General features: G+C 31.3%; 1 long non-coding RNA gene across 5 annotated transcripts; it reads right to left on the bottom strand.

Moving 5' to 3' along the window:
- Positions 1 to 4,257: 4,257 nt before the first annotated feature.
- LOC112718343 (uncharacterized) lies at positions 4,258 to 7,599 on the bottom strand. 5 transcript variants are annotated; one of them, XR_011866881.1, is made up of 5 exons: positions 6,315 to 7,599; positions 6,058 to 6,147; positions 4,913 to 4,960; positions 4,683 to 4,786; positions 4,258 to 4,530 (listed from the first exon to the last, which is right to left on the bottom strand). It is a non-coding gene; the product is annotated as an uncharacterized lncRNA (long non-coding RNA). The 5 variants fall into 5 exon arrangements; XR_003160772.3 differs by lacking the exon at positions 4,258 to 4,530 and having other exon boundaries at positions 4,539 to 4,786; positions 6,242 to 6,378; positions 6,849 to 7,599; XR_003160773.3 differs by lacking the exon at positions 4,258 to 4,530 and having other exon boundaries at positions 4,539 to 4,786; positions 6,315 to 6,378; positions 6,849 to 7,598.
- Positions 7,600 to 17,138: the final 9,539 nt, after the last annotated feature.

The raw sequence follows: 17,138 nt of genomic DNA, 5'->3' as shown, positions 1-17,138 counted from the left end.
TCGAATTCGGCATGCGAAATTACATGATTTTGTGTTTAAATTTGTTAGTTAATTTTTACTATCAATCAAAATGATTAGGCTAAATATGAAACCAGACAAGTATTTAATACATAAGTTATTAAACTTACCATAAAATCAGTTATTTCAAAAAATTAAAATAATAAAAAAAACCACATAAATAATTATATTTTTAGTAATTATTTTATATTAAAATTTTTTATTAATTTTTTAAAATAAAAATTAAATTCTAAATTTTTAAATTATAAAAATTTTAATATTATATTATAAAATTAATTATCCTAAAAATTAAATTGATAAAAAAATATATAAATAATCATATCTATAACCTATAAACTTGAAAAGGAAATATTGCTAAGTTGGATGAAATAGTGGCTAATGGATATGGGTTAGGGTGTTTGCGGTGCGGTTTGGTTCAATTTTAAAAAAAAATCATCCGATTCGAATGTTTAATTTATGTGTAGTGCGGTTTGGATTGGATGGATTTTTTTGAAAATCCAATCCGATTCAATTACAAGTGGTTTAGATCGGTTTGGATTTGCAGTTTTTTAAATAAAAATAAATAAATACATATAATAAGTTTCAATAACAAATTTTAAATAACCAACAATGACATAACAAGTCTTAACAATATTTTAAAAAGCCAACGATAACATAACAATAGAAATAAAATTATAGGTTAGTTAAAATAAATAAATAAATAATATTTTGAACATAAAATATTTATTAAATAATAATAATAGATAAATAATAGAAAAATGTATAACAAATTGAACATATTATAAATATAATTATAAATATAATAATATTATAGCACATTGTGCGATTTGGATTGGATTGGATCGGTTATGAAAAATAGATTTAAAATTCGATTCAATATAACGGTTTGCAAAAAATAAAATTAAATCAAATCCAAATAAATGCAGTTTTAATCGGTTTTTAATTTGAATTAAATTGAATGAGTAATTTAATTTAAATCGGTTTAGATTTAAATACCTCATGGCTATGAATAAAGGGCGGTGAAGTATCTAACCGGTTATTAAGTTATCAGTCTTGGCATTTGGCAATTGACATTATTTATAGGTAAACTACTAAAAATGTAGTTGAATTATTTTAATGCTAATAAAAAATATTATCAGATTTTATTATCAATAAAAATATTTAGTTACAAATAAAAACTTGCTCCGTTAACAAAGAAATATAATGTGGCTGCGCTCATTTAGTAGAGTTTCATTTTTTACACAAAAATTCATAATATTTTTATTAACAATAAAATAATTTGGGTAGATTTTCAGTGGTTTACTTTATTTATATTTTCTTCATTTTCCAAACCCCAAACATTGCGCTCAAAAGGCAGATGACATTCACGGATTTTGGGCAAGAAATTAAAGGGTAAGTAAGTAGTGGTAGACACATAATACATACGTGTGATTAACTACATTGCTCACTTTGCTTTCGTTGCTCACTCTTTTCATGCCACATACCACTCTTGATAATGACCATGTGCGTATGTATAAGGGTAGTAACACGTCACAATTACCATTAATCTGTGTTCACACTTAATAAAGATTCCAAACAAACATATTTTGTAAAGGTACATGTTATAATAATTTTATAAATAATATTGAAATTTAATTTTTATAATTACAAGGTTTTAGAGTTTGATTTTTGTATTTAGATTTTTAAAAATGAAAAAAATTAGTACACAGCAAAAGAAAAAAAATACATATTTATGGTACATAGTTTAAATAAAAAAAAAGTTTTTATAAACTAATTTAGATTGGTCAAGTAATTAACTCACTCCGTCATTGATTTATTCTAGTAAATATTAAGAGTTAAATCACTACAAGAGAGGTGTGAATTAGCAGCAGTTTTAAACCGCCGCAAAATAAAATGCCAGCGGTTAACCGAACCGCCATGAACATGAATGCTCGCTAAATCAAAATTTTGCGACACACCAATAGAAAACCGCTGCCAAATGAGACTGTCATGATTTGCTTCAAATTTACTAGTGATTTCCAAACCGTCGCAATTTGTTATGATATGTCCAAATTCTCGCACGTTTAGCGGCGGTTTGAAACCGCCGCTAAATGACACTATAGTTTTGGTTACAGTTACCGGCGGTTGCAAACCGCCGCTAGATGTAACAGATTTTGGAATCTTTGAACCCAAACAGAGGCAGTTTAAAATCGTTGCTAATTTAAGAGAAATTAAAAAAAATTTGGACAAATAATAAAAAACACACATAATTGGTTTAAAATACTATTTAATTATTTTTTTAATTTTTTATATTTTTTATTATTTTAAGAATGAAAATTTTCAAAATTAGAATCTAAACTTGTAGCAAAAACAAAATTGAAATATACGCAAAACAAAATAATATATCCATCAAAATACGAACAAAAAGAAATCTCTTTCAAAGAGTTGCTCAGTCTAATTCAATAAAATGTTTGCTTTAATGCAAAATATCTCCAATCCTAATATTCTATTTTTCACTCTATCATTCCACGAAATTCATCCCTGCAGTGATATATGGTGGCAGCTCCTCACCCTACCGTTGAAACAGATAAATCAGAGCACTCTCCATCGCCTTCATCTTTTTCTTCTCTGCTGCTGCCTCATCCTCCATTGCCTTCCTCTTCAACTTCTCGCCTTCCAGCTCTGCCTGCAGTCCAAGCATAGTTTCCTCTGAGTCTCCTCTAATTGGACTCCGTTGCCTGGCGCATGTGAATTTGGACCGAAGAGTTGACTAGGAGTCGGTCCAAAACCCACACCACGTATTCTACCCAGTTTATCTTTTTCGAAAACCTGAGCAATGAATCATTTTGATACAACACCCTAAATGACTCATTCTGTTGCTCAATTTCCTCAATTCTTTCCTACAGACACAAATTAGCAAATACAATAATTTTGTTGATGAGTTCATCTCATGTTAAGAACAAACCAAAAAATAACAACATAGGACACCAACCACTATAACTAGTTGTAAGGAATAAATGAAATTCAATTATTGAAATTCTACCCCAACTGTTTCTAAATTATATCGAAGTTCAAAAAATCTAAAAACATAACAGGTATATAATCTTGTCTTATATATATAGTAATTTATTGTTCAGTAATCCTGAGTATAATTCAAATCCACTACTCCATGAATTAATCTCTAATACGTCAAGTTAAAGAATAATGTGAGAAATCTAAAAAAAATCTTTACAAAAAATGATATGATAAATATTTCTATTTAATAACGTAAATTTTTAAAATAAATAATTTTATCGTATAAATTCTCTCTTCATAATATGAGTTTGAAGATATATAGTTAAGGGGCGTGAAAGACCTCATAAGTACAACTTGCAAGTTGCAAGTAAAGCAGGTTTAAGGATCGTTGACAATAATTTTTTGATATTTTGTGGAGAGATATAAAGAGTGGATTGTGCACAACGTGACAAGCTTTGCTTTCTTTTTGTTTTTGTTTATAAGCAATCATGTCAGTATTTTGCAACATACATGTAATTTTGTTAGTAAAAATTCTTAATTAAACAACAAAATTATTATTTATACACCAAAAAATTAACTAAATAATTATTAAACATATAGGGCCAATAAATTATCACTTGACAAACGTTTCAGCAGATATTCGTATACATTTCATCTTTCGCAGTTATGGCTTCAATTAACCATTTATAGAAAGGAAACGAATTTCTTATATTTCTTTCTTATTATGTTAGGTATGTTCGTAATTTATAGTATGGGTGGTATGCATAATTAGAAAGTAAAACTTTTTATGCATATACGAAATATATGTATATATATCACATCTTGGAATCCTAAATTTAAATTTTTTTTATAGAATATGTTTTTACCTTCTATTTGGGTGATGATTGGTAGCGCACTACAAGAGACACGCTGAATAGCGGTGGTTTTTTTAAGAATTTGCGGCAGTTTTTAACTGCTGCGAAACGAAATTTCAGCGGTTCCACAAGCGCGCCTATTAAGGGGTGGAGATTTGATTTTGCGGCGGTTTTGAAAAATCGCTGGCACAACCGTTGCAAATCAGATAATTGACTTTGCGGCAGTTGCAAAACCGCCGCTATTTTGACCAGTAGATTTAAAAAAAATCTGCGACAGTTTTAAATCGCCACAGATTTGAGTGGGTTTTTGTTTATAGATAAAGCTTCAGGAAGCTAATTGAGTATATAATAAGTTAACATTCAACTGAAGGAAACAAAAAGTGACACTAAAAAAACATAAATATCTCTATCATGGAAATATTCAGGTCAGTATCACAGGGAGGCCAAGTATGAATAACACTAACATAACCGTGTAACTCACATCCAACATCCATCAAAATACGATCTCCCTGTTTAATCTGCCAAATATGTGATAAAAATTGAACAATAAAAAATAAATACTAGGAGACAGCATTTGGTGATGATAACAAAATTAAGCTTTTGGTTATTTCCCAAATAGTGTATGACACTTGCATTCAGCCCACCACCAACGATAGGATTGAATCTGTTATGAAGTACAATATAGGACAAGAGAAAGCGTGCAATTAATCATTGATAAATGTGAAAGGTTCTTAAACTATCAATTAAAAACACAAAAGTAATCATAAATGAAAGAAATCCTTAAGCAGTTCATTAATTCAATAGAGAGGCATTCACTCCATTCGCTGTGCTCCTCTCATTTTGCATTCATATTCAATCTTTGCAGCTAGCATACCTTTAAAAGGGTATATTTTTGAATGCAGCATAGTCAACAAAAGGGCCTATTCAAGACAGATAAGAAAGGTTCAAAGTATCAATATTTTAGTGCTTCAAAAGAGAAAGACTTAAAGACTAGTTAGTACTCCCAATTCTCAAAAAGAGACTTGTGTACATCAGACAGATAGTACCTTTGAAGCTGTGCCTTGATAATGTCAACAAGATCGTGAGCTGTAACACTGAATAATAAGCAAATTTAGAAGCATAATCCATATATAGCATAAATCAACAGCTCAAAATTGCATCAATTCCAAGAGAGTGTAGATTATCTGATCTGCATGTCTACTAAAACACCGCCCCTTTCCAACCATAACCAAAATACTAGTGTGATATCTATTAAACAAATCTCAATTCTTTTCAATTGAATCTCAAAAACTAACGATTCAAAATGCCACCTAGATTAATTAATTACAAATACATGTAAAAAAAAATACAATACCATTTCAACAATTCAGTTGATACAGGAGAATATAAAATAGCAGGTATGTGCACAATAAGACTAAGCACTACACATGCATGTTATTCCATATTTTTATCTTATAAAGACTAAGCACTACACATGTATGTTATTCCATCACAGCCAAGCTCATATATACAATTCCTCTTTTATGGTTTTTATGTTAAAAAATAAAAAAAGCTAACATGTCTAGTGAGACAAACATATATGCACAAACCTTCTTTGTCAGAAACATAGACAGATAGAAAAATAGAACATGAAAAAGAACAACTTGAAGATAAATAAAAAAAGGGGTAAAAATTGAAAAAAATAGCTTTTCACTTAATAATGGCATAAGAGACAACAATTTAGCACCCTTAGGCCTCCAAACACGCACACATTTGAGAACAACTACTACAAGAACTTCATCAACAAAAAAGGGTCTCCTTCATTCTGTCTAAGAACTCTTCAATGGTGGATCCATTGACTCACTTGTTAAGGCCTATAGTCAGAATAATAAGGCCTTTGTTTCTGACTTTGTTACTGGAATGATTAAGATGGGAACATGCTGCCCTTAACTGGGTCAAAAGGTGAGATAAGGAAGAATTGCAGAAGAGTGAATTAGTTCATGAATTAAATTTATGAATAAAGACACATAAATTCATTTCTTGATGTGAACTTTGTGCCTCTGGAAATTGAGAAGCAGTTTAGTGAGTTTAAGCTGTTTAAGAGTCTAATTAAGTGAACACTAGTGATAATGCAAAACACCTTTACACACATTATTTGCACCATGTAATAATGCATAAATTAGAGAAGTACTATAAAAAGTTAATTCAAAACCTTTGGACGGTACAACAGCTTGAGGATTCAAAATCAGCCCATCCCCGCATTATGTCTTTGACTTCTAAATTGATTGAGGAGAGCTTGGGCCTAAACAAAGAAAATAATCTATCACCAGTGTTTGAAGAATTAGAAATGATATAAGGGGCAAATAAGAGATGAAACAGTAGAAAAGGAACCATACACAATCAATTCCTATAGGGTGCAAAGATCGATCAAGCAAACCAAAATTGATATGAACATCAAGCAATAAATACCATGAGAATCCTTAGGCACATGCAGTTTTGAAGATGATCCATGGCTGCCTCGATCCATTCATTTCTTAGGCAATAAATCAGAAGGCACAGCATTAGCTCAATAGAAATATATGCATATACTGTTCATATATGGTTACAATATAAAATAATATCAAACTACTCTATTCCTCTTTAACTTGAATTGCTTTAATAAGCAGATTTGAAATTTAATTCTTCCCTTCAATAGAATCTGAGTTTTTCTCTCATTGTTCCATATAGTGAAATGAACTTAGAAACTTTCGTGAATAAGAGCTTACAGCAACAAAATCTGCATGACCTTTACACTATTATTTGATACCAGTTTCAGTAACACAATTACCAGGCAGCAAAATTAAATTTGAAAAACAAACAAGACATAGCATCGATGAAACAAAGCAATTACTGGGTAAAAAAAAATGAGCAAAACCAATTTCAAAGTACATAGAAAGAAAGTTAGGAGAATAGTGGAACAAAATAGAAGCAGAACAGTTTCAAAAGAGGAAGAAGCAGAGTCACCAGTGAATCTGTCCTGGTTTCGGCGACGGCTGTAACTGGTGGCGGCGTGTGCGATGGCGACCTCCTCTCCCTATTCGGGTCCTCCCAGTGGCAACTCTATCAATGGCAGCAGCAGCAAACCCTAATGGCGACGGGAACAGGGTGCGACGGCGACGGCCTTGACCCCAATCGACGGCAGTGGCGGCAGCAACAGAGTAGGACGGTGCAAGAACGGACCTCCTCCTTCTCCCCCGCGTTCATCGTCTTCTGCTTCTCCTTCACTCTTCGTCGTTCGTCTCCTTCGTGAGCACGCGCACTCCCTCTCTTCGCGAACTCTCTCTCTCTCTTCGGCTTCAGTGGCGACGACAGCAAGCTTAGTGGTGGCGACGGTGGCAAGACGCAATGGTGAAGAGTGAAGACCCGCGATGAGGACGACGACGGTGCTAGCTTCGCGGTGAGCTGATGCGATCTCCCTCTCTCTTCGCGGTTCTTTCTCTTGCGGTTCTGGCTTTCTGACGGCGCGACAACGCGACGGCGGCCGAGAACCCAGCAGCGCCGGCCCGGCTCCTTCCTCCCTTCCCTCTGCTTCTGCGTTTTTCCCTCTTTTCTCTTTAGGTTTCTCTCTTTTTTTTTTATGATGTTGCTGAGTGTTGTTGTGTTTTTGGAAAGGGGGAGATTGAAATATCGCCAAAAAATGGTGGATTAGCTTCGATTCTTTAAAATTCGTGGCAAAACCATATTAAATAGCTGCTCTTCCAATTTTCACTACTAAAACTGCTGGAAAACCATTAGATAGCTGCGATTATGAAAACAGCTGCTAGTTGTTCGTCGCTATCTTCCGATTTTGTGGTAGTGGCGGTGTTTTTTTTCAATTCCGAGATTAAAAATAATGATTGTGATACCTATAAAAATTTATAGCTTTTACTTATGAAACATATTTATTAATGTGTCGACGTATTCGCATCATTCCGACACGTAATGGATACGACAAATGAGTGTATCGGTGTAACACGTCATTTTGTGTGGCAAAATTTTCGTAAAGCGATTACAAATCTGAAGCGAATCTGACTCGAATTGAACCTTTTATCGAATTATCCTGTGCTGCGATTTATTTTTTAGTCAATTTTTTTTATAAAATATGTTTTCTACTTTTTACTTAGGTGATGGTTGATGATGGTACTTTTTCTCAACTTCACGATTAAGAATGATGATTGCTATGCCTATAAAAATTTATACGCTCCACCTATGAAACACGAATTTATTAATATTGTTGGCGCATTTGCATCACCCCAATACGCAATGGATATGACAAATAAATGTATCGGTGTGACACGTCGTTTTGCGTTGCGAAATTTTTGTAAAGTGGTCACAAATTTAAAGTAAATCCAACCTAATAAGTTAGACTTTTTATCAAATCCTTCTATACTAGGACTGAATTTTTAACCAATTTTTTTAATTTTTAATTTTGAATAAATCTTTTAAAATTAAAACAAATTAAAATCTAAATTTAAATTAAAAAGAAATAAATCAAAACCTAAGATCTTTTTAGTGTCTTCGCCTTCTTTTAGTGGCTCAGGCATTCTCTGCGTTGTGGGTTATTGCGAGTGATATAGTGTGCATTTATAAATACGGAATACTAATAACAAATGGTAAATATTATCATGAAGATTTTATAATTATTTTCATTATCTTCATGTAAAGATATATTTTTTTAACCATTACACGTTTGTCTTTAATTTCACCTGTAACATCATGTAACTTGGGGTTAAGGTTCCCAACCACAAGAAACATCTTAAACATCATGCAGTGCAGTTGATTCACTTTGTTTTCTTCTTCGCCATTGAAATCCTTCCTTGTGTTCACAGTTATGTAACAATCTTGTTCAAACTTACCATCCTTCGATTAGTCATAAGCACCATTGAGATATAACTAGAAATTTTAATCAGGTGTCCCTTATTTGTTAGTCAACTTGAAATCGTCCAAAGCCACCAGTCCTAATAATAATAAATAAATATAGAGAATAAAGATCTTAACATTTCTTACACAAGCTGAAAATTTAGTTTCAGGGTTTGTTTATATGTTACAATTTTAAATAAATAACTAGCAACCCTCACATATTTACTACTCTTTAGCTCTAACATATCTTCACAGATTAAGGCAGCAATTAGCAGCTTCATTTAATGTTTTCAATGTTGGTCATCAAGACAAGTACTTTGGCACTACAAGAAAAAAAAAAAAATCATGTTGCCACACTATTTTTTTTTGTCACGCTTCAAAAATTTACGAGTCAAAGAAACAAACATTCTCATATGTGAATGAGAAGGTTAGTCAACGATTGCAAGATTAGAAACGAAATCTACTCTCAAGAGGCAATTCCTACGTATTCTTATACTTGTTTCAAATTGCCAAATACCCTACTTGAGGAACTACATGAATTGGTGATGAAATTTTCGTGAGGACAAAAACGATTAAACCTTTATTCTACAGTGATTTTTCTCTCATCTCATACACACATGCATTTTTATATAAAGATAATTTACTTTGATAAAATGAATGGTATTTAAAATTAGGAAAAGTCTAGGGAGCCAGCAATTTTTGTGATTGTTAGCCATCAACTAGCCATTAATGATGATTTGATGGTGTGAGATTGGTGTGAAATTTCATCCAATGGCTCACATTCCTCTGCTGGTTACATGCTGGCCAAAATTCAATAAAACTGCTGACCCCTAGCATTGCTCTTAAAATTATATAGATATTCTAATAGAAATAGGTCACACGTCTATTTTAATTTGAATTTATCTTATTCAATTTAGTATGAATCAATATTTTTTTGTTTTTCTTTAATAAATTTAATTATCCTATTTTAATTTACTAGATCTCATATTAAAACAAATTAATGTGATTCGATTTATGTGTAAATATATAAATTAAGTTATATTGATTCGATTTTTATAAATATGTTAAAAGTAAGGGTGTAATTTATTTTTATTTAAGATATTTGTATAATTTAAAATGACATTCATTTGTTTAAAGTAAATTACCCTTTATAGCAAGTTGGGTTACTTCGTATATCATACATGCATGCACAAGTGACAAAGGTCAATTGAGCATATATATATATATATATTTGGTACATGATGCATCATATAAAGATAATTAGAGTAGGATTTGAATCTTTTAAATTTTGAATTTTATTTTAGATGATAAAATATAATTTTTTATTATTTATTTCATAGGTAGAATCAAGAAAAAATATGAAAAAGAAACTATTTAAAAGTGAGAGATCACATTTTATTTTCTAAAGTAAAAATTCAAAATTTAGAGAATCCAAATTTATTAGAATGTCATCTCCAATCACAAATAATACAAGTTTTTGGCACATTTCTTAAAGAAAAATTTGAAGTCATATTATTTATGGGTATTTAATAGGAAGGAAATTAAATTAAATACTTTGGTTTGGGCAAGTTGAGAAGTAAAGTTGACTCATTACCAAGTATAAAGTATAAACACTTTCCGTTCACATATACATCTTTAGAATATTATTCATTCCAAAACATCTATTATCTAGAAGAATGATCATATAACTCATTTCTTAAATTTATATGCCATATTATGCACAAAATTAAGAGAAAATATGATTTTATCATTTTAACCTTTTAATTCACAAAATAACGAAAATAAAATATACTGAAAAAATTATAAGTCAAAATATTCAATAATGATTAGGGAAAAGGATGGGAACACGTCGTGGAAAACTAGAAATTGTGACGAATTCTGATGAAAGGTGAAATGATACCTAAAAACCATTTACTTTGACGTTTAAATTAAAAGAGTGTAAGAAATATTTAAGTGATTTAAGATTATAGGATCTACCTTATGGATGGTGCCATGGTGGGAGGCTTTTCGTAGCTTCTGACAACGCCAATTATGTCAGTTTCAAGTTCTTAGACAGATCATACAATTTTTTTTTTTTTTTTGAGCAACCAAATAAAAATAAAACATAAATTATAAAAAATAAAATGTTACACTCATTGGAACTCTTTTCTTATCTAGTCCTCTTTTTAGACTCCCTTCAATCCATTCTTTCAGTCTGCCTAGATTTTTGTTTGTGATAATTTATCTCATTATATCTTCAAAATTAAACACTTCATTTCGGGAAATTTTATTATTCCTACACTTCCAAACAATCCGCACTACCATAAGGAAAAAAAAAACCTACTCCTTCCTCAAATTTTTTAGTACTTTACATGATATTCAAAACCTCAAAAAACATATTTAGAGCTATCTCTGGCCACACCCATTTAACACCCTAGTCTTATAGTATATAACTCATAAGGTCTTTTACAAGTAAAAAAAGAGGATGGACAATTTCTATATTTTCTTCGCACAATAAATACTTCGTCATATCTACTTACAAAATTTCACACTCATTTAATACCCTAGTTTTATATATAACTCTATAAAGTTTTTTACAAGTAAAGAATAAATGATGGAGAGTTTCTATATTTTCTTCGCACAATAAATAAATCGCCATATCTTCTTACAAATTTTCATATCTTATAAGTTTTTTCTTTATATTTAATTTTTCCAAAATCACAAATTAGTTAGGAGCTTCACTCTAGGTGAAATCAAACTTTTTCATTCTAAATAGCTCATAAAAATTAGCAAATGATGCTATTAAAATTCTTATAAATAGAGGTATTAGTAATCAAATCCAACTGATCAGTCAAATCGAACCAAAATTTATAAAAACTGAAACTAAAATCAAAAAAATTATCTTTTTGGTGTTTTTTTTAGCAAAATCGATTGATTCAGTCTAATTTTAGGTTGACACTAAAACGAAATCGGACTAAAATAATATAAAATAATACTAATTTTACCAATTTATCTTGACCCCAAACTTCAAAATCCCTAGCTCCTTCACAAATCAATCACATTGATGCCTCACGTACTCACCTCTCCATGAATCAAATCTCTCACTCACTCTCTTCTCCCATTTGATCATATCGGTTGGTTTTGATCTAAATTCGAACTAAACCAAATTGATAACACTCCCTACCTATAAGTTATAACATTGATAGAGATATTATTGAGATTCAATAATCAAGTATATTAAAATTAAATTTTTGTTAAAATAAGTTATAGTACAAATTTAAAGAATTTTACTAGATAGACAATAAGTTTTAGAATTGACCCAATAAAATAAAAAAATATTCCACCTCTAAATTACTTCATAGATCTTAACGTTAGGATAACCATCTCCATACCTAGTGAATTGAACATCCAACCATTATTAACTATGTATGAGTAATTCGAATAAAAAAAAATAACCATCTAATTAAAAATAATGAACATAATCACCTGCATACCTATTGAATTGAACATCCGACATATCTATTGTTCACATTATTTAGTATTCTCGTTATCTACCTATACTTTTCCAAATTTAAATAAGTATATATAAGCCAATCTTACCATCGGTTTCTCTTTCTCTTATTATTATAAGGTTTAAGAACTTAATTAACATGTGAAAAACAAAAGGCTGGGAAAGTGGTTGTTTTGCATAAACTAATACGAAAATATCATAAGTTTGGTGAGAGGAAAACGTAGAGGTGGATAGCACTCTTATTGTTATGGCTTTACTATGCAGTGAGTGTGATGTAAACCACCAACACCAACATGGCCATTTTGTCATGTGCTTACGTGGCACAATATTACTGGCTGACAACTTCCATCATCCTCTTCGATAGGTCATTTTTGCCATGCCAACATGACATCAACCACACTCCTCGGAAATTAAAAAACTATATGTCGGAAGAATTATGATTACAGGGATTAATAAAAAAAATACCATCCTTATCTCTTATCTATTGGTCACGTTGAATTGAAATGGTAAAAGTAGTTGTGATGAATGAAATCCATGGAACTTTTCTAACAAGCTGCTTCTCAAAATTAATATAACTTCGCAACAAATCATGTTTTAGAGAATAATTGATCCATAATTAATATTAATGAAAAGCAAAACCCAACTATCATACTTATGGTATAAATTATGAATTATGATGATTGAAACACATATTATTTTTATTATTTTTTTAAATTAAATACTAATTTCATATCTAAAAAATTTTAGTATTAAAAATTGTTATCAATAAAATGATTCTTAAAAGATTTTAAAAATTGACGAATGTGTTTTTGATCTCGTTGGAACATATCTCCAACAAAAATAATACTAAAATAGCCACTATATTTTGATTATATGACACGTTTCTTAAATTACATATTGAATTTGATTTTTTAATTAATTTAATAATGATTCTAGGTGAAAATTTTTAAATTAGATTAATGTTTTTTTAAACCCTAAATTATGACTTTGCAACAGGAATTGCTCCAAAGGGATACACAAGAAGATGAATTCGGCTCGAACTCGTAGCAAATTTGCTCTAAGGAGAAGTTACCCATCAATAATGAAAGCTTTTAAAGAGAACGGTAATTCAGAGTGCGAAAACCTATGATCGAACATATTTTTGTCGTCTTCTAATTGTTTCGTTAAAGTCGAAGACCACTAACAATCCTAAAAGATGGTTTTTTCAATGCCCTATGTGAAAGGTAAATTTCGAATGATTGTTTATAACAAACAAAGAAAGGAACTTTTCCTCTTAATTCTATTCTTGTATTATTCTTTCATTATAAGAAAAATGTTGAGAACCATCAGATTTATCGTCAGAAAAACGAAAAAAATTCGACGGTATACTATTTATCATTGGAATTTATCCAACGGAATAAACCATACTGATGTCATCTATTCCAAGGTCAATGATGTCATCATCCATAACGACTGACCTAAGGGTGATTGGATCACCGGTATCAGCTACTATTTTCGAAAGACTTGGATCATTAATCTAATAAGGTTCCTGACCTCTATCCCATCAGACTCGATGCGGCCTCTTGGTTTAGCCTTAACCACAACCATCCAACTAAACTTGCATGAACCCAGATAAGACAAATATAATATCTGTCGTGCATTTTAGAATAAAAGAATCATAGTACCTACATTTTCTGGTTACATTAATTTTAGTAATATCGTAGTCCTTGTACTTTCGTGTTTCTTGTCGCGAACTTGGATCATACCATTCACATTTAAACACGCACACCTTGTATGTAATGTGACAAAAATACTCCAATTGAATTATATTGTGCAGCACATCAAATCAGTCAAAATGACTACCACAAACTTAAACACTGGTGTTATCTGTTTTTTTTTTTCAATCAACCACTATAAATAATGAAACCGATATCCATTAACATTATATCAGGTAGCTTGTGCACTAATTCATTGGGCCCCAACTATGTGCAACTAGTTTTCAATCTATTTTGTCAGTTAGATGCACGGTGTCATATTCTCTGAACCAATATAAAAAATTATTCAATGAAGTATCAGGATTTGTCTCTTGGAATAACCTATATGATAGAATGGGATAAAGAAATTTTGATTAGATTAAGAAGTTAGTATAAGACTAATTGCAATATTTACAAAGGCTCAATAAACTCATATGAGGTAGGGTAAAATCTGGTTACAATTAAGCAACACATACAGATTTGCGACATCGATTTTCTTCTTCTCTAACCAGTAGTCACTTTCAGCACCCATTGAAGCTCCTTTCGGAGCAAAGATTAGATATGTTATTCCACTTGACGAGGATTCTCTCCTTTCATCGTTCCTTTCAATTTTTGTTCTACGTGACTCAACTTGAGACTGAAAATAGAATGAGTAAAATGTGGATGTTTTCTTAGTTAGGAATGCTTTGTAGATGCCGCCCTCAATCCGAGCTCTATTATTCACGGTGTGCTTGAATGAACCAATCAACCTCTCAAACAAGTATATCCATCTAAATTGGATAGGCCCGCATAGTCTTGCTTCGTATGGTAGGTGAATTTTTAAGTGTTCCATAACGTCAAAAAATGATGAAGGAAATATCTTCTTTAACTTATAAAATATGATGGGAATGTTCTTGTCCAATAGCTATCCTTGAGCTCATTACAGTAGAGGTAAAGTGTGATACCCGAAGGTCCTAACCACTTAATCAGCCGACACTTATCATACGGACACTTAGATACCCCTTCAGATCTAAATGGTTCCATGCTGAAGACTTGCGCAACGAATGCGTCAACCCTCTCAAAGAATTCAGGTTTTAAAACCTCCCTCTATCATTATTCCTATCATACACCCATAGACGATGACTTGGAATCATATTGCAACACACACCGTAGAATTCAATCAACAGAACTTATTAAATTTTTTGGAAAATTCGGTAGAGCGTACCCTATAATTAGAATCTCCCGTCAAATATAATTATTATTTTCTCATAAACCAAATATGCTTTAAACAATTTAAACGATAATTTGGTAGAACTTCTCCTTAATTCAAATACATCCATTAAATAAATATAACAGTTTTTTGCAGAGAAAACAGCTGCAGGTATAAATTATAACATACACACATTTAATAAAACATCAAATCCTAACCTTTCTAGTGCGCAACACTTATAACTCTATAATTTTCCAGCAAACAAGAGTTTCAAGAAGGCACCACTACGTGACCTTCTCTCATTTCCATCCTAAAACTCTATTCTAGGAAAAGTAAGTCCAACATAAAATTTAAACAATTTATTATATTCACATATAGAAAACCAATATGAAATATTACTACACAGACTACAAAAAAGTAAATTTCAACTGATCTCAGAAAAAAATAGCACCATCCTAATAAAAAAGACAACTTATTAAATTCACAAGTTAAAACTAATTCAAAAACTAATTTAAAAGAATAAGTAAAACTTATTATTCCAATTAATTAAAATCTAATTCTAATTTCACCAAACTAACAACAAGCATCACAAAAATAAGCGACATAAGTTTAAAGCAAATGAAAAAAATTATTCACTATACTCAACTAAAATCTTCCAACAACTCAAGCACTCTTAATCTCACCATACTTAACCTACCCTAACATTATTTAATTTTTACTTATATTGAACTAATACAACAACTCCTAATCACACACTTCATTAAATAAATTTAACCACTAATCTAACAAAAATTCTAACAAAATGCTAAACTCACAAAATAATCTGAAAAATAAAATAACCATACTAACAATAAATCTGATGATAGTGGCTGTAGAATCTCTTTCACATGGAGGTGACAGAGGCGACAGTGACGACAATGTGAACAGCAACCGCGGCGGAGGATGCGATGGGGACAGCAACAGTAGCATCTACGACGACGTGCAGGGTGGTAACAGCGGGTGCACCAGGTGGTAGCGATGACAACGACATGCTCCCGACAGTCGCAATGATAACAACTTTAATGGAGAGGGAGAGAGAAGATGAGAAGAGAGAGAGAGAGAGTGAAAAGAGAGAGACAATGTTCGCATAAGTGAGAGGTAAGGGTTTCGCGTTTGAATTTTACCCTAATTTCACTGCCAGATTTACTGACGGATTAATCCGCTGGTAAATTATCAAAATGACGTGTTTTACTAAACCATGATATCGGCGAAATATACCGATGAAAAATCTGATGGTAACATTGGTGCGAGTGACTTACGTTTTTGTGTCATTAATTATCGTCGGATTTAGCGACCGAAAAGCTGTTCCGACGGTAATCTTTTCTAACGACGAATTTCTCCTCTTGTCCGTCAAAAAATCCAATACTAAATCCATCAGTAAAAGTCGACGCTAAATCCGACAATTCTCAGTGTTTCTGTTGTAGTGTTTCTCTAATCTATGAATGCATTGTCTCTAGGTAGAACGAACAACTGCGGTTCAAGTATTTTCAATGGTTAAATGAGATATAAGAGTATTCTAGGAAAAAAGAATTATCTTTTAAGAATATTAATGTAGTGGACAATGCAAATTTAAAAAAAAAAGGCAAAATCAGAGACAAATGTAGAAATATGTACATTAATCAGAAACAACACAATTATCATTCTCTTTATCTCCACATATCTCTACACTCGTCTCCAATTTTACCTTTTTTTGAATCTGCATTGTTACTACATTAATATTCTTAGAAGATTATTTTTCTTCTCTAGAATACTCTTATATCTCATTTAACCATTGAAAATACTTGTGTTGTTTCTGATTAAAGTTAATGCACACCATAAAAGGATTGAGGTGCTTTTAAATTTATTTGTACTATGATTGGATTAAGTGTGGCTATAAATCTGTTTTATTTGACTAAGTAGGTATATTATTATATGTTGAGGTTTAAAAATGACATTGTTGGAGTTTTGTATTGTAAAAAAAAAAG

The sequence above is a fragment of the Arachis hypogaea genome, chromosome 10, assembly GCF_003086295.3.
Source record: "Arachis hypogaea cultivar Tifrunner chromosome 10, arahy.Tifrunner.gnm2.J5K5, whole genome shotgun sequence".
Taxonomy (NCBI): Eukaryota; Viridiplantae; Streptophyta; class Magnoliopsida; order Fabales; family Fabaceae; genus Arachis; species Arachis hypogaea.
The sequence above is the reverse complement of the archived record's forward strand: the minus strand, read 5'-3'. Positions and strand labels throughout refer to the sequence as shown.